At 33.8% G+C, this 19,039-nt stretch overlaps 1 protein-coding gene across 1 annotated transcript in view; it reads left to right on the forward strand.

Annotated features, from left to right (window-relative positions):
• LOC145683519 (uncharacterized) overlaps positions 1 to 19,039 on the forward strand; it is a 375,576-nt gene that overhangs the window by 293,553 nt on the left and 62,984 nt on the right. Inside the window, exons 26-28 of the mRNA XM_081754860.1 lie at positions 6,327 to 6,499; positions 11,379 to 11,551; positions 16,408 to 16,598. The gene's annotated coding sequence lies outside the window, so the exon portion shown is untranslated. The remainder of the gene's footprint in view (positions 1 to 6,326; positions 6,500 to 11,378; positions 11,552 to 16,407; positions 16,599 to 19,039) is intronic.

Genomic DNA, 19,039 nt, shown 5'->3' on the forward strand with positions numbered 1-19,039 from the left:
GACATGATTATCGATTTATATATTTTAATCTTCAAATTCCTCGACAGAATCCGCGACGACAAGAGATTTTGAACCGAATAGTAACACGAATTCCTTGCTTTTAGTCGACATTTAATTTCTTCGTGAATATGATTTTCGTATGTTAATATTGATCCAAGATATTTGAAACTATCTACTTTATGAAAAGTATTATTTAATATTTTAATGCATCTATAATTTGCTGTATTACGGTCCCGACGCACTTCCATGTATGTAGTTTTCTCTGCATTTACTTCTAAACCCATGTCCCTGCAAGCGTTTAATAAGATCTTTGCATTCCTTTGTATTGTTCTCCTATCATCTCCTATTAAATTTACATCATCAGCATATGCCATAACCTGGTGAATACCGTTCAACTCTAGGCCCTGGGTGCTATCTTTGATTTTCCTTATAGCGTATTCCAGAACAATGGTAAGTAATAATGGCGACAACGCATCTCCTTGTTTCAGGCCATTTTCGACTTGAAAGCTCGTTGACAAAAATGTTTCTACTCGGACTTTAATTTGGGATTCATTTAAACATACCTTAATTATTCTAATTAACTTTCTCAGTATTCCAAGTTCTGAAAGAACGTTGTATAATGTTTCTCTCCTAACCGAGTCGTACGCCTTTCTAAAATCAATAAGTAGTTGATGTACCGGGGTATTGTATTCCCACTTCTTTTCGAGTTTTTGACGAATGGTAAGTATTTGGTCGATAGTTGATCAATTTCGTCTAAATCCGCACTGATAACCTCCAATAATTTTATCTGCGTATGGAGTCAATCTTACTAATAGAATATTTGAAAGGATTTTATAGGATGTTGACAAAAGCGAAATGCCTCGATAATTATTACAGCAGTTTTGTCGCCTTTCTTGTGAATTGGAACAATAATTGATTGTTTCCACTCTTGTGGCAATTCTTCCTTGTTTCAGATAAGGAGAATGAGTTTGTGTATCTTGTTCCACAATTTTTCGCCTCCAGCTAAAATTAACTCAGACGGAATTTTATCTACACCCGGAGATTTGTGTTTCTTTAATTTCTTTATAGCGGTTTCTACTTCAATTCGGTTGGGTTCTGGAATATACGGTTCTGCGGTGTGTATCTCCTTTTCTCCACGCACACTAGTTTTTTGTTGCTTGTTAAGCAAATCGTCAAAGAAATATTTCCATCTATTTAAGATGCTATCCGTATCAGTGACAACTGTACCGTCCGGTTTCTTTAATATACAAGCACGAGGTTGATAGCCTTTCTTAAATTCGCTGATCCCCTTATACATGTCCCGGATATTTTTATTTTTACTATGATCATCAAGTTCCTTAATTTTAGCTTTCAAAAAATCGCGTTTCTTTGTTCTAAAAGTTTTGGAATTTTGTGTAGTTATTTCATTTGGATTTTGTAGCCACCGTAATTTTACCTGTTTTCTCTTCTCTGCTAGTTTAATGCATTCCTAGTCGAACCTAGGTTTGTTCCTACTTATTTCCGCGTGTCCCAATTTTTCTTTTGCTGAAATGTTAATGCTATCTCTAATTTCAATCCAGGTATCCTTAACACTAGTGCACTCTGAATCTTCTAAAGCCGAGAATCTATTCGAAATTTCAATCTGGCATTCCTCTCTTACCTGGCTTTCTTCTAATTTCTTTAAATTTAATCTCTCCGTTTTCAGACAATAAATATTACCTTTATTCAACGATAATCTCTCTCGTATTATCGCTGCTACCAGGTAATGATCAGTGTCATAATCAGCCCCTCTAAACGACCGAACATTAATTATGCTAGATTGCCTTCTTCTATCTACTAAAACGTGATCAATTTGATTATGTGTTTTCCCGTCTGGTGATGTCCAACTGTATTTATGAACGTCGCGATGTGGGAATTTTGTACTCTTCACGATTAGATTTTTTATGTTCCAAAGTTCACGAGTCTAACACCGTTGTCATTACTTTCCTTATGAAGACTTTCGTTCCCTATAATCGGTTTGAAAATATCCTCTCGTCCTATCTCGCATTGATATCCCGTAATAGAATTTTCAGATGGTATTGCGGAAGTTGGTCTAATATCCGTTCCACTTCTTCGTAAAAACTGTCTTTTATATCGTCATCTTTATTTTCAGTTAAAGCATGTACATTTAAAACAATAATATCACACCACCGTCCCTTAAGGGTAATAAAAGAAAGTCTGTCAGTAACAAATTCAACCCGTTTAATTGCTGGTAATATTCGTTTGTGGACGAAAAAGTGGCGTAACGAAGGAAGCGGGAGGAAACAAGAGAATCCTTTAAGAAAACACACACACACTGTTTGTCCACCGCAAAACACAGTTGGCGCGTGCTGGGATCAAACTACGGACCCCACACAGCAGAGCAGGACGCTCTGCCACTGAGGCACGGCGGCCCCAATTTTAGTTTTAAGTTTGAAAAAGAACGGTGAAAAATATTTGAACAAACCGTGTGGATTTTGTAGATTCTGTTGTACACACATATATATAGGAAAAGGTGGGCCAAGACGATACAGTTGTTTTTTATCAGGTGGTTAAAGTACTATTCATCGCAAGTCGCAGCTTTTTATACCAACAGAGTATTTCTAGTAAAACCGAAGAAAGTGGAATTGATGTTCCCTTAGTGGTTGCCGAGAAATATTTGTCTTTAATGACTAGGTTAAAAATATCATGTTACCCCACATACCAGGGCAAAATGATGTTAATACTGGTGCATGTTCATACAATATTAATGCTTCCCTTACATATAAATAACATTGGGTTGGAAACTAAGTTCCCGCCGTTTTTAGTGTGAGGCACCCATGCTCCACACTTCTGAACTTTGCCTTTCGAGTGAAGATGCTTCTCTACAGTAGTGTGGGAGCAATCCATTGTCTCTGCCAGTTCACTTGTTGTTTGATACGGCTTTTCAAGCAAAAGGTGGTTCAATCGCTCTTCATCGAACTCAACTGGACGGCCAGAACAAGGTGCGTCTTTGAGGTCAAAATTTCCTTTTTTGAACTTTGCATACCAATCTTCTTTCAGGTATAGCACCCACTCCATACACAGCACAAATGTGCGAGCAGCTTCTGAGGCCTTAGAGCCTTGATTAAAGACCAAAAGAAGGAGGTGTCGAAAATTTTCGTTCTTCTCAACTTGACATTCCAAGTTAATGATATATAAATAACAAGAAAATGTATCTTAGTAACAACGAAACATATATTTAGGTAGAACAATATATTCTCTTTCGAATGATGTACAACTTCGTGCCAAAAGTATTTAATGTCATACACATATTTCCAATTTAAAAAAACGGCGGGAACTTAGTTGCCAACCCAATATATAATTTTGTAATCTAAAAGTACAAATAAACCTATATCGAACATTCTAAATGTATATTAGAGATAAACGCAAATCTTAACTGAGAGATCTCAACGATGCAGTTAAAAAGCTAGATCAATACTGCATTTTTAATTTGAAAATAGAAACCTGAAAATATTTAGTTCAGGTTCTAAAAATTATTCTTCTAATCTTATGACTTTGAAATAAAATGGTTATTATATATTCTTCGTTGGCTAATAATATTTTTAATGAAAAGCGAATTAACTAATTCAAGTAATATAGAATGTAAATGATAATAATAAAACTGAAATAAAAATAAATGTGAGGTGAAACTTGAGGTGTGTGGAATTCCTATCACTGATCATTCCCCACTTACAGATATCACTCATCACTACAGATGAAAGGACTAATACCTTTATAATTTGTACAGTTCTCATGAAACTACTCTTTGCAGTCACAACACTCAATCCAATAAGTTGATGGCGCCGGATCGACATACTTTTTCTGAACATATTGAACAGTAATATTCACGTTTGTGTGCTGATGACTTCTTAATACTTTTCCCAGAATGCGTTTCCCCTTCTTATCCTTGACGCAGGTTCTTTCGCTATCATTTTTACTAGCTATTAAATGAACTGAGTACAGGGCTACATGCCCTCAAGGAGAAAAGCATAGGTTTCCGAACTTCAGATACGCTCTCCTGAGTAATTTTTAAAGTGCGACTTAACGTATTTCTTCCCTGTACCCTTCATGGCAAGATGACATATGTACCATTTTTCTCCATGTCTTTCTGTATCAACTTGCCCCGAAGTACATTGCAAATATTTTTCGTTATTTTCCAAAACTGTTTGCAGCTATGGCGCCATGAGGCCTATATGTCTTTTTTCACAACACTCACCGGATCTCGTCGTAATGCTTAGAATCTTCGCATACACACACTACATTTATGAAATACTTTAGTACTCAACAACTGGAATTTACAGTCACATTACTGGCTACTTTCATTTTACATTAGTTAAACACAACTGTTTTTAAAGAAAATTCTCCGGCATTCATGCAGTAACTTTGCCTTGAGATCTTCTTCCTCAACTTCTACAATTGTTCATAGCTTACAAATATAACAACTAGAGGGAAAATATAATATTTTCCGTTGTACCATCATGGCCCATTTTCGTATACATCCGAAAGCTATATAAATGGTTGGTTCTATTTATGAAAGTAAAAGTAATGTCACGATTTGAGGAAAGTTTATGTCATCTCCTAAGAATAGTTGTTTTTCTTTTATTCATAATATCCTTTGATTATGGAGAGATGGTAAGGATGACGAAGAAAAAGACACGGATTATAATGGTGAAATAAGGAAAGGTGAACAAAGCAAGGTAACTTCTAAAAATTATCAATAAGATTGCAATGATACCGCTTTGAATTCAAAGCTCTTTTGCAAATGAAAAAGAAAATTTAGTGGTGGTATCATCTTCATAACTGATTTGAATATAGTCTAGAAAATTATCGGTATGCCTTACACTTCCAAGTGAATATTAGTTGAAAAATTTACGGTTAGATTTAAAGTAAGTTTTTTTTTTTTTTTTTTTTTTTAAAGAGACTGCTATCTTGGTACCTGTCGTTTTATTATTATAAAAATTACTATGAACATCCTTTAAGGTTTGATTGACGTCGTCATGCTTGAGAATTGTTTTTCTATTTCATTTTTTATTATTACCTTATGATATGTTCTCCTACGTCAAGAATTAATAAAGAATTCGATTTTCGTTTTAATTTAACGAATATGACAAAATACAGCTCAATATTTTAGCACGAGCGTCGTATTCAATTTTGTTTAAAAGTACTAACATACCAAAAACACTTTCGTTTTCGGTAGATTACTAGAATATGAATAGTATGTTCTCTTGAGACACTAAATCGAGGTCAGAAAACTGCATGTCGATACACTTTAAATTTATTGTGCTCAATGTTGAAACTGAAAATTGTTTGTTATACCACTTCTGGTTTTTGATGGTAGTGGTGATTTTCAGTTTAACGTCTCTTTCAGCAGCGAGGCTATATGAGACGTGGCCCTACTGATTAATGTGGAATTCGAACTATCTAAGATCCCATCGGGAATCGACACTGCACTCTTGGTTTGTATCTAGGTTTAATGAAGTAGATGGAAGCTCCTCCTGACATTCTGAATCAGTTGCAACAAACCTCTTTTCGATATGTTTTACCAATTTGGTCTAAGTAAACAAATATTGAAACGTGAATACATTTAAACTACTACCGTTTCTGAAAAGTGTTACGAAGCTAATGTGTAAGTTTTTTTGAGACACTGAATCTATTGAAAAACGTTGCTGGCTGACATTGGTTATATGACCACCAACCGAAAAAGATTAATTCTTATCACTTTGATTTAAATAGAAAGTTTACAAAGAAAACTTAATATGTTCTTTAAGTGATAAATTAATTGAGAAAAAAACTTGTTAATATCTCTGACCGTTTACCATAATACCTTAAAAATACAAACAGATGAACGGTTATAGGTATTGTATGAGATTTCCAACACTTATGCATAGCATAGTGTCGTAGTATAAAGCAGAGTTTCTTTCAGACGGGGTGTTTGGAGGCACTGTCTCCTTCCCCCCGGTGACGTTAGAGTGCCCCCCAGAGGAGACCACAATAATAAGTTTATAACATGATAATAAATAAAATAGTACTGGCAGTGCCCTCCCGGAACATTTTTTCTCAAAGAACGACTGGTTTAAAGCGGAAAAGAAATTAATATGTTCATACTTATACATATGTCTTAACTTTTCAACCACCAAATAGAGGTATGAGTTGTGAACTTATTGTTCAGACGTAGTAAACTCATTTACTGCAGATGTGTGCAAAATTTAGCAAAGTTTTTAAAAAGCCTTACCTCACAATTAAGGCTTGTAAAACACTTTCTCACGGTTAATTGTGAAATTTTGATAAGATGTCTTGAATTTTTTCAGAGTTAATTTATAAAATGGATCATAATGTTTTGAGTCATTTACACGAAATTCTTTCCTGTCTGATCCGATGTGAAGCAATTTAGAAGCTTGAAGGAGTCTCCTTGTCCACTTTATGTGGAGAATAATTGAGAAGAAGATTATTTTTGATTCAGTGCAGAAGAATGTATTTGCAGGTAAATTTGATGAAATGTTCGCTTTAGATATATAATATAATCAGTATTAAAGTTTCTATGGAGTGAAATTAAATTCTTATATTTTGATAAATGTCTCGGGTTATCTCTGGACAAGGAATTCTTTATTACCAGAAACTTGGGGACAAAATTTTGCAGATAAAGCTTACAAGTTAAATTTATAATTTGGTTGTAGAAACATTGCAATTACTGATTTACTTTCTTGCAATGGTGTTTAGGTAGTTTCCACATTTTGACTTAAAAGTATTTATCAATTACCTAAGGGTTAACAATCGCAAGCAAGGATCTTAGAAGACATGAGGCCAGGTTTCTGGAATAAGATATTATACTAGTTATAGAAGATATATACCATATGAAATAAGTTTGTAAGTATATATGGACGTTTTCATTAAGAACTCGGAACTTTGTCGTTTCCATAAGTACTTAAAGTGCTTTAAAACTATTTCTTGGTAAGGGTGCGGACGGAATGGAATGCAGTTAGAAAAATCAGTATGGCAACGTTTCGAGTTTCTAGTGATTTTTATTATATGTTGTGTTTTCCTAAAAAGTAATAGAACTAATATGATTAAAGGTTATTATTTTGAAAAAAAAACATCTGAAAAACAAAAATATATGTGAATAAGAAATATGGTTTGCGTAGATTTTGTTACTGACGCACATACAATAATTGACAGCTCTCCAAATGCGATGTTCAAGTTTAAGGCTGAATTGTGCAAATGAGTTCGATTGTGTCAAATGAGCACAGCTAGCAGTGTCTCCTGAGATTTTTATTTTTTTTAATTTATGAAGCTTAATGTCCCTTGATTATGCACTGGGGCTAAGGCGGATTGTAAGATGGATTGTAATATGGATTATAAGATTGATTGTGATGGTGGAATAAAGAAATCTGGAGAAAAAGGAAGAAACAGAAGAAAACCCATGAAGAGAAAAAGCTATTGCTTCACAACCACAAGTTCTTTGAATTATGTGCCAAAGGGACATTTAGTGGCACATTAAAGTTCTGCATTCATCTAAGTCACATTATGTATATTGTGTTCTCGTCCCCACTTTGGATTCTGTTATTAGCAATATATCTCACACATAATGAACCCTACAATCCTAGACACATGTGTTACAGCTAGTCATACACCACCATTGCTTCGTTGAAAAATAAATATTAGTTCCTAATTTTAAACCATCATCCTCTAGATTACTGCACATGAATTCGTACTGTAACTCTATAGCTCCTAACTGCTTACTGCTATTCAAGATAATACTTACACAACATAGTCGTGTTACATAAATCTACAGTATTACACATTTAAAAATGTCATGGTTCATAGTGTATACCCGCTTTTATTATTTCCATAATTATCTGTATACATGGTTATCAAAATTCTGAGAAAATAAATTAACTCCGTTATGAGAAAACATACTCAAAAGTGGAAAAGATAAAAATATATTGATTTCATTCTAAAATAGTGAAATGTTTCCAGTGCTACCAGACATTGTGGCGATAGGGAACTCAAACACACGAAGGAGGGTAGTCGGATCTGCGGCGGAAATAATTCGAACTAAACTCACTTCCTTATTTGAATGAGTGAATGGGACCTCACTAGGGCCTGAGCTGCAAAGTCATCGTATTCGTGTTGCGTTTTGAATTTTAGAAAAATACAAAATTTTTCACTATTTAACTGCATGGCACTGATGTGATCAAAAATACCTTGGAAAGTGGAGTTCATCCAATGGTAGATTTCCAGGGGGACTGGTCGAACTGCACGGAACTTCTTGTCAAATTCCAGTTTAAATTGAAGATTTTTTTATATTCCATATTCACTTTTGCACTGATACACCTGCACTACGCCAAAACAGCAATAATTTAGATGACGGAGTATAACTCCTAATTCAGTATATTTGCTTTGATATAGAAATCAAAGCTATGAAATACACCTAACGTATATATGGTCCACTATACTATAGGCTATAGTACACTGTGTAAGCACCAGAGCACCCGTGTTGTCTCGACGGTGGCGTGATGCGAACTGAACCACTGAGCCACCGCACCCCCAACAAATACGTAAAATAAATAGGTCATTGTTACTGACATAGATAAAAAAAATGGTAACTTAAACAATTACACACATAGTTGGCAACACTGTACTTAGAAATCTAGTAATAATAGAAAATAATAAAAAAAAAAGATGATGTCTTACACATCCCAAGTTCATATCAGACAGGATAAATTATTTTAGGAGAGAAATAATGACCTTGAAGTTGTGGGCCTCAGAGACCCCTCCCCTCACTTGGTGTTTGATGTAACCCAAAAATACCTTGGTGTTCCTGGGGATATAGGCCTATATATATATATATATATATATATATATATATATATATATATATATATATATATATATTAGGGTGGTAAAAAACCAAATGCAAAAAAAAACTTGTTCAAAATAATCCTCCGCAAGGCTTATTTCTTTTCTGGAGTCATACGCTACTTGCCTGCAAAATTTCAGCCCTATTGCTCAATATTTACAGGTCGCTCCATTTTAAACCTTTTTGTTCATGTAGTATTACCAATGATGTTGTGCTAAAATTTTTGGGAGGTATACGCTGGATCGTTTTAAATTATAGCGTATGCCCACCTCCGTATATAGTCGCTCAGTCGTAAATTTAAGGTAAATATATGCTGCATTATTAAAATATTAGGTGGGTAATGAGTATACGCTCCATTACATTCCTGTATACTACATTATAGATGTCAAGACTACAATGTAATTTAACACACTAACTGTGCTAATAACCGAATTGAAAAAAAATGAAATGAAGACGCTGATGATGAGTAATGAATGAAATGGTGGAATGAAGAAAGTGGGAGGAAACGGGAGAACCCCGAGAAAACCCACGCACACGGTGTTGGTCCACCATAAAGTTTACTTGGCGGGGGCTGGCATCGAACCCGGGACCCCAAGTACCAGAGGTGAACACTGTACCACTGAGCCACCGCGGCCCCAATAACCGAATTGATATAAGTTCGTAGCTTTCATTATGATCACTAGATGGGGGATAATCATTTTTTCCAAAAAGTTTGTGAATTGTTAAAACAAATGACTATGGTGATGACGTAGCTGAAAGAAGTACAAGTCTCATCCAAAAGTATAAAGAGGCCTTGACAAAAGATGAGAAATAGAAGTAGATTAGTCTTCGATTGGTTGAAATCCATCGTAAAAATGTTACAGTTCCACTGAAGAAAGCGTTTCTGTAACCTGAGAATACAAATATACAAATATACAAATACTAACATTTTGCTCTGAAAGATTCAAATCTCTTTTGCAAATGCAAAACAAAATTTAGTTGTCATATCATCTTCAAGACTGCTTTGAATATAGTCTAGAAAATTATCGGTATGCCTTACACTTCCAAGTGAATATTAGTTGAAAAATTTAGTGTTAGATTTAAAAGAAGTTTTTTTTTTTTTTTTTTTTTAAGAGACACTATCTTGGTAGCTGTCGTTCTATTATTGTAAACATTAGTACGAATAAGGTTTGACTGACGTCGTGATGCTTGAGAATTGTTTCTCTCCTTCATTTTTTATTATTACTTTATGATATGTTCTCCTACGTCAAGAATTAATAAAGAATTCGATTTTCATTTTAATTTAACGAATATGACAAAACACAGCTCAATATTTTAGCACGAACGTCGTATTCAATTTTGTTTAAAAGTACTAATATATCAAAACCACTTTCGTTTTCGGTAGATTACTAGAATATGAATAGTATGTTCCTTTGAGACACTTAATGGATGTCGGAAAACTGCATGTCGATACACTTTGAATTTATTGTGCTCAATGTTGAAACTGAAAATTGTTCGTTATACCACTTCTAATTTTTGGTGGTAGTGGAAATTTTGAGTTCTACGTCTCTTTCAGAAATAAGGCTATATGAGACGTATATCTACTGATTAACATGAAATCCGAACTACATGAGCCCCCACCGAGAATCGATCCCTTATTTTTGGTTTGTATCTAGGTTTAATGAAGTAGATGGAACCTACTCCTTAGATGCTGAAGAGGAGTTGCAACAAACCTCTTTTCGATATATCTTACCAATTTGGTCTAAGTAAAACCATATTGAAACGTGAATACATTTAAACTAATTCCCTTTCTGAAAAGTGTTACGAAGATAATTTGTAAGCTTTCTTGAGGCACTGAATCTATTGAAAAATGTTGCTGGTTGCCGTTGGTTATATGACCACCAACCGAAGACGAATAATTCTTATCACTTTGATTTAAATAGAAAGTTAACAAAGAAAACTTAATATGTTCTTTGAGAGATAAATTAATTTAGAAAAAAGTTGTTAATATCTCTGACCGTTTTACCATAATACGTTAAAAATACAAACAGATGAACGGATATAGCTATTGTATGAGATTTCCAACACTTATGCATAGCATAGTGTCGTAGTATAAAGCAGAGTTTCTTCCAGACGGGGTGTTTGGAGGCACTGCCCCCGGCGACGTTAGAGTGTCCACAGAGGAGACCAAAATTATAAGTTTATAATAAATAGAATATATAACATGATAATAAATAGAATAGTACTGGCAGTGCCCTCCCGGAACATTTTTCTCAAAGAACGACTGGTTTAAAGCGGAAAAGAAATTAATATGTTCATACTTATCCATATGTCTTAACTTTTCAACTACCAAATAGAGGTATGGGTTCTGAACTTATTGTTCAGACGTAGTAAACTCATTTACTACAGATGTGTGCAAAATTTAGCAAAGCTTTTAAAAAGCCTTACCTCACAATTAAGGCTTGTAAAACACTTTCTCACTGTTAATTGTGAAATTTTGATAAGATGTCTTGAATTTTTTCAGAGTTAATTTACAAAATGGATCATAATGCTTTGAGTCTTTTGCACGAAGTTCTTTCTTGTCAGATCCGATGTGAAGCAATTTAGAAGCTTGAAGGAGTCTCCTTGTCCACTTTATGTGGAGAATAATTGAGAAGAAGATTATTTTTGATTCAGTGCAGAAGAATGTATTTGCAGGTAAATTTGATGAAATGTTCGCTTTAGATATATAATATAATCAGTATTAAAGTTTCTATGGAGTGAAATTAAATTCTTATATTTTGATAAATGTCTCGGGTTATCTCTGGACAAGGAATTCTTTATTACCAGAAACTTGGGGACAAAATTTTGCAGATAAAGCTTACAAGTTAAATTTAAAATTTGGTTGTAGAAACATTGTAATTACTGATTTACTTTCTTGCAATGGTGTTTAGGTAGTTTCCACATTTTGACTTAAAAGTATTTATCAATTACCTAAGGGTTAACAATCGCAAGCAAGGATCTTAGAATACATGAGGCCAGATTTCTGGAATAAGATATTATACTAGTTATAGAAGATATATACCATATGAAACAATTTTGTAAATATAATCGACGTTTTCATTAAGAACTCGGAACTTTGTTGTTTCCATAAGTACTTAAAGTGCTTTAAAACTATTTCTTGGAAAGGGTGCGGACAGAATGGAATGAAGTTAGAAAAATCAGTATGGCAACGTTTCGAGTTTCTAGTGATTTTTATTATATATTGTGTTTTCCTAAAAAGTAATAAAACTAATATGATTAAAGGTTCTTACTTTTAAAAAAACATCTTCTGAACAACAAATGTATATGTGAATAAGAAATATGGTTTTCGTAGATTTTGGTACTGACGCACATACTATAATTGACAGGTCTCCAAATGCGATGTCAAAGTTTACGGCTGATTTGTCAAATGGGTACGATTGTGTCAATTGAGCTCAACTAATAGTGTCTTCTGAGATTCTTATTTTTTAAATTTATGAAGCTTAATGTCCCTTGACCATGCACTCGGGCTAAGACGGATTGTAAGAATGGATTATAAGATGGATTGTGATGGTGGAATAAAGAAATCTGGAGAAAAGGAAGAAACAGAAGAAAACCCATGAAGAGAGAAAGCTATTGCTTCACAACCACAAGTTCTTTGAATTATGTGCCAAAGAGACATTTAGTGGTACATTAAGTTCTCCATTCATCTAAGCCACATTATGTATATTGTGTTCTCGTCACCACTTCGGATTCTCTTATTCCCAATATATCACACACATAATGAACCCTACAATCCTTGACACATCTGTTACAGCTAGTCGCATACCACCATTTGCTTCGTTGAAAAATAAATATTAGTTCCTTATTTTAAACCATCATCATCTAGATTACTGCACATGAATTCGTACTGTAACTCTATAGCTCCTAACTGCTTACTGCTATTCAAGATAATACACAACATAGTCGTGTTACATGAATGTACAGTATTACACATTTAAAAATTTCATGGTTCTTAGTGTATACCCGCTTTTATTATTTCCATCATTATCTGTATACATGGTTATCAAAATTCTGAGAAAATAAATTAACTCCGTTATGAGAAAACATATTCAAAAGTAGAAAAGATAAAAATATATTGATTTCATTCTAAAATAGTGAAATGTTTCCAATGCTACCAGACATTGTGGCGATAGGGAACTCAAACACACGAAGGAGGGTAGTCGGATCTGCGGCTGAAATAATTCGAACTAAACTCACTTCCTTATTTTAATGAGTGAATGGGACCTCACTAGGGGCCTGAGCTGCAAAGTCATCGTATTCGTGTTGCGTTTTGAATTTAAAAAAATACAAAAATTTTCACTATTTAACTGCATGGCACTGATGTGATCAAAAATACCTTGGAAAGTGGAGTTCATCCAATGGTAGATTTCCAGGGGGACTTGTCGAACTGCACGGAACTTCTTGTCAAATTCCAGTTTAAATCGAAGATCTTTTTTATATTCCATATTCACTTTTGCACTGATACACCGGCACTACGCCAAAACGGCAATAATTTAGAGGACGGAGTATAACTCCTAATTCAGTAGATTTGCTTTGATATAGAAATCAAAGCTATGAAATACACCTAACGTATATATGGTCCACTATACTATAGGCTATAGTACACTGTGTAAGCACCAGAGCACCCGCGTTGTCTCGACAGTGGCTTGATGCGAACTGAACCACTCAGCTACCGCACCCCCAACAAATACGTAAAATAAATAGGTCATTATTACTGACATAGATAAAAAATGGTAACTTAAACAATTACACACATAGTTGGCAACACTGTACTTAGAAATCTAGTAATAATAGAAAATAATAAAAAAAAAAGATGATGTCTTACACATCCCAAGTTCATATCAGACAGGATAAATTATTTTAGGGGAGAAATAATAGCCTTGAAGTTGTGGGCCTCAGAGACCCCCCCCCCACTTGGTGTTTGATGTAACCCAAAAATACCTTGGTGTTCCTGGGGATATAGGCCTATATATATATATATATATATATATATATATATATATATATATATATATATATATATATATATATATTAGGGTGGTAAAAAACCAAATGCAAAAAAAAAAACTTGTTCAAAATAATCCTCCGCAAGGCTTATTTCTTTTCTGGAGTCATACGCTACTTGCCTGCAAAATTTCAGCCCTATTGCTCAATATTTACAGGTCGCTCCATTTTAAACCTTTTTGTTCATGTAGTATTACCAATGATGTTGTGCTAAAATTTTTGGGAGGTATACGCTGGATCGTTTTAAATTATAGCGTATGCCCACCTCCGTATATAGTCGCTCAGTCGTAAATTTAAGGTAAATATATGCTGCATTATTAAAATATTAGGTGGGTAATGAGTATACGCTCCATTACATTTCTGTATACTACATTATAGATGTCAAGACTACAATGTAATTTAACATACTAACTGTGCTAATAACCGAATTGAAAAAAAAATGAAATGAAGACGCTGATGATGAGTAATGAATGAAATGGTGGAATGAAGAAAGTGGGAGGAAACGGGAGAACCCCGAGAAAACCCACGCACACGGTGTTTGTCCAGCATAAAGTTTACTTGGCGGGGGCTGGCATCGAACCCGGGACCCCAAGTACCAGAGATGAACACTGTACCACTGAGCCACCGCGGCCCCAATAACCGAATTGATATAAGTTCGTAGCTTTCATTATGATCACTAGATGGGGGATAATCATTTTTTCCAAAAAGTTTGTGAATTGTTAAAACAAATGACTATGGTGATGACGTAGCTGAAAGAAGTACAAGTCTCATCCAAAAGTATAAAGAGGCCTTGACAAAAGATGAGGAATAGAAGTAGATTAGTCTTCGATTGGTTGAAATCCATCGTAAAAATGTTACAGTTCCACTGAAGAAAGCGTTTCTGTAACCTGAGAATACAAATATACAAATACTAACATTTTGCTCTGAAAGGTTCAAATATCTTTTGCAAATCCAAAACAAAATTTAGTTGTCGTATCATCTTCAAAACTGCTTTGAATATAGTCTAGAAAATTATCGGTATGCCTTACACTTCCAAGTGAATATTAGTTGAAAAATTTACTGTTAGATTTAAAGGAAGTTTTTTTTTTTTTTTTTAAGAGAGGTTGGTAGCTGTCGTTCTATTATTGTAAACATTAGTACGAATAAGGTTTGACTGACGTCGTCATGCTTGAGAATTGTTTTTCTCCTTCATTTTTTATTATTACTTTATGATATGTTCTCCTACGTCAAGAATTAATAAAGAATTCGATTTTCATTTTAATTTAACGAATATGACAAAACATAGCTCAATATTTTAGCACGAACGTCGTATTCAATTTTGTTTAAAAGTACTAATATATCAAAACCACTTTCGTTTTCGGTAGATTACTAGAATATGAATAATATGTTCCTTTGAGACACTTAATCGATGTCGGAAACTGCATGTCGATACACTTTAAATTTATTGTGCTCAATGTTGAAACTGAAAATTGTTCGTTATACCACTTCTAATTTTTGGTGGTAGTGGAAATTTTGAGTTCTAGGTCTCTTTCAGAAATAAGGCTATATGAGACGTATATCTACTGATTAACATGAAATCCGAACTACATAAGCCCCCACCGAGAATCGATCCCTCATTTTTGGTTTGTATCTAGGTTTAATGAAGTAGATAGAACCTACTCCTTAGATGCTGAATCAGTTGCAACAAACCTCCTTTCGATATATCTTACCAATTTGGTCTAAGTAAAACCATATTGAAACGTGAATACATTTAAACTAATTCCCTTTCTGAAAAGTGTTACGAAACTAATTTGTAAGCTTTCTTGAGGCACTGAATCTATTGAAAAATGTTGCTAGTTGCCATTGGTTATATGACCACCAACCGAAGACGAATAGTTCTTATCTCTTTGATTTAAATAGAAAGTTAACAGAAAACTTAATATGTTCTTTGAGTGATAAATTAATTGAGAAAAAACTTGTTAATATCTCTGACCCTTTTGCCATAATACCTTAAAAATACAAACAGATGAACGGTTATAGGTATTGTATGAGATTTCCAACACTTATGCATAGCATAGTGTCGTAGTCTAAAGCAGTGTTTCTTCCAGACAGATTTTTTTTTTGGGAGGGCACTGACCCCCTGCGACCTGAGAGTGCTTCCCAGAGGAGACCAAAATAATACGTTTATATTATGATAATAATAAAATAATACTGGCAGTGCCCTCCCTTAATACTGAGTGTGCCCTCTTGGAATATTTTTTTTCTCATAGAACGACTGGTTTAAAGCGGAAAAGAAATTAATATTATATGTTCATACTTAACTTTTCAACTACCAAATAGAAGTATGAAATCTGAACTTATTGTTCAGACGTAGTAAACTCATTTACTGCAGATGTGTGCAAAATTTAGCAAAGCTTTTAAAAAGCCTTACTTCACAATTAAGGCTTGTAAAACAATTTCTCACAGTTAATTGTGAAGTTTTGATAAGATGTCTTGAATTTTTTCAGAGCTAACTTATAAAATGGATAATGGTGGTTTCCGGCTTTTACATGCAGTTCTTTGGTATCGGATCTTTTGTGAAGGAATTTACATGGTTGAAGAAGTCTAGTCGTCAACTTTATGTGGAGAATAAATAGGAAGAATAGCATAGTGTGGTAGTCGTGTATTTTTGATTCATTGCAGAAGAATGTTTTTGCAGGTAAATTTGATGAAATGTTTGCTTTAGCTATCTAATATAATCAGTATTAAAGTTTCTATGGAATGAAATTAAATTCTTATATTTTGATAAATGTCTCGAGTTATCTCTGGACAAGGAATTCTTTATCACTAGAAACTTGGGGACAAAATTTTGCAGATAAAGCTTACAAGTTAAATTTATAATCTGGTTGTAGAAACATTGCAATTACTGATTTACTTTCTTGCAATGGTGTTTAGGTAGTTTCCACATTTTGACTTAAAAGTATTTATCAATTACCTAAGGGTTAACAATCGCAAGCAAGGATCTTAGAAGACATGAGGCCAGGTTTCTGGAATAAGATATTATACTAGTTATAGAAGATATATACCATATGAAACAATTTTGTAAATATAATCGACGTTTTCATTAAGAACTCGGAACTTTGTTGTTTCCATAAGTACTTAAAGTGCTTTAAAACTATTTCTTGGAAAGGGTGCGGACAGAATGGAATGAAGTTAGAAAAATCAGTATGGCAACGTTTCGAGTTTCTAGTGATTTTTATTATATATTGTGTTTTCCTAAAAAGTAATAAAACTAATATGATTAAAGGTTCTTACTTTTAAAAAAACATCTTCTGAACAACAAATGTATATGTGAATAAGAAATATGGTTTTCGTAGATTTTGGTACTGACGCACATACTATAATTGACAGGTCTCCAAATGCGATGTCAAAGTTTACGGCTGATTTGTCAAATGGGTACGATTGTGTCAATTGAGCTCAACTAATAGTGTCTTCTGAGATTTTTATTTTTTTTAATTTATGAAGCTTAATGTCCCTTGACTATGCACTTGGGCTAAGACGGATTGTAAGAATGGATTATAAGATGCATTGTAATGGTGGAATAAAGAAATCTGGAGAAAAAGGAAGAAACAGAAGAAAACCCATGAAGAGAAAAAGCTATTGCTTCACAACGACAAGTTCTTTGAATTAAGTGCCAAAGAGACATTTAGTGGTACATTAAGTTCTACATTCATCTAAGCCACATTATGTATATTGTGTTCTCGTCACCACTTTGGATTCTGTTATTCGCAATATATCACACACATAATGAACCCTACAATCCTTGACACATCTGTTACAGCTAGTCCCACACCACCATTTGCCTCGTTGAGAAATAAATATTAGTTCCTTATTTTAAACCATCATCCTCTAGATTACTGCACATGAATTCGTACTGTAACTCTATAGCACCTAACTGTTTACTGCTATTCAAGATAATACTGCCACAACATAGTCGTGTTACATGAATGTATAGTATTACACATTTAAAAATTTAATGGTTTATAGTGTATACCCGCTTTTATTATTTCCATAATTATCTGTATACATGGTTATCAAAATTCTGGGATAATAAATTAACTCCGTTATGAGAAAACATACTCAAAAGTAGAAAAGATAAAAATATATCGATTTCATTCTAAATGGTGAAATGCTTCCAATGTCATCAGACATTGTGGCTCCACATTGGCAAGGCGCCCTTTCTAAAATAAATAATAAAGAGATAGAACCTTCCTATTTCAACAAGCTGTTTTAGTGGGCCCTCACTATCGAATAATATAGGATTGTTGAGTAACGAATTCAACGTATTCAAAATTACTTCTCATTATATTATTATCATGTTCTAGGTTTCAGCTTCTGCCTGCCTTACGTTCCGTTTAATCAGCATGTGGAACTAAAAACATTGCCTTTTCATCTTACGTTAGGTGCATTTCCAGTGTGGAGCTGAAAGAGCTGATACGGTTGAAAGAAAACTTTCATTTCAGATTAGAAACAATTTATTTTCAACAAATTCTCCCTCTTTCCGTGTTTTCAAATCATCACTCATAACAGTACTGGTATATTTTTTATACTTCCATATATCTATTATATCAAAATAAAAAGAATCTTATTTCTGGTGACATGACGTGAAAATTGTTCAACGTTTTGAAATTAATTTCTGACTATAGTTATCATCTACTTCAAGATGAGGTTTTATCGCGTTTCTTTGGTTAAATTTCATATCCTAAGGGAGGGTTCCAAAGTGTATGTAAAAACTACAGTATCACATGAGACTGTCAAATTACGAAGATAAGACTATATATATTAACTGCTTATAAAATATGGGGATTTGTGTGCAAGTGTTTTTATTTGTTTTCCTTTATTCATTTAATATAATTAATTTCCACATGTTCTTGAAAGTGATATTCGATTTAGGTGAGTGCATCACGGAAAAACAGTTTCAAACGAATTTCGCGACAGAGTTAATATTTATTATGAGCTAAATATTTGTCATTACACTTTGATTATAGAGTGAGTCTTGAATGGGTAGGTGTCTTTGAAGAATGATGTGTAAAATGCCATATCCCACAAGCCAACCAAGATTGGAAGATAAAAATTTTGTATAATCTCCTTATTAAACGT

Source organism: Thermobia domestica, chromosome 4, assembly GCF_964235325.1.
Source record: "Thermobia domestica chromosome 4, izTheDome1.hap1.1, whole genome shotgun sequence".
NCBI classification, from domain to species: Eukaryota; Metazoa; Arthropoda; class Insecta; order Zygentoma; family Lepismatidae; genus Thermobia; species Thermobia domestica.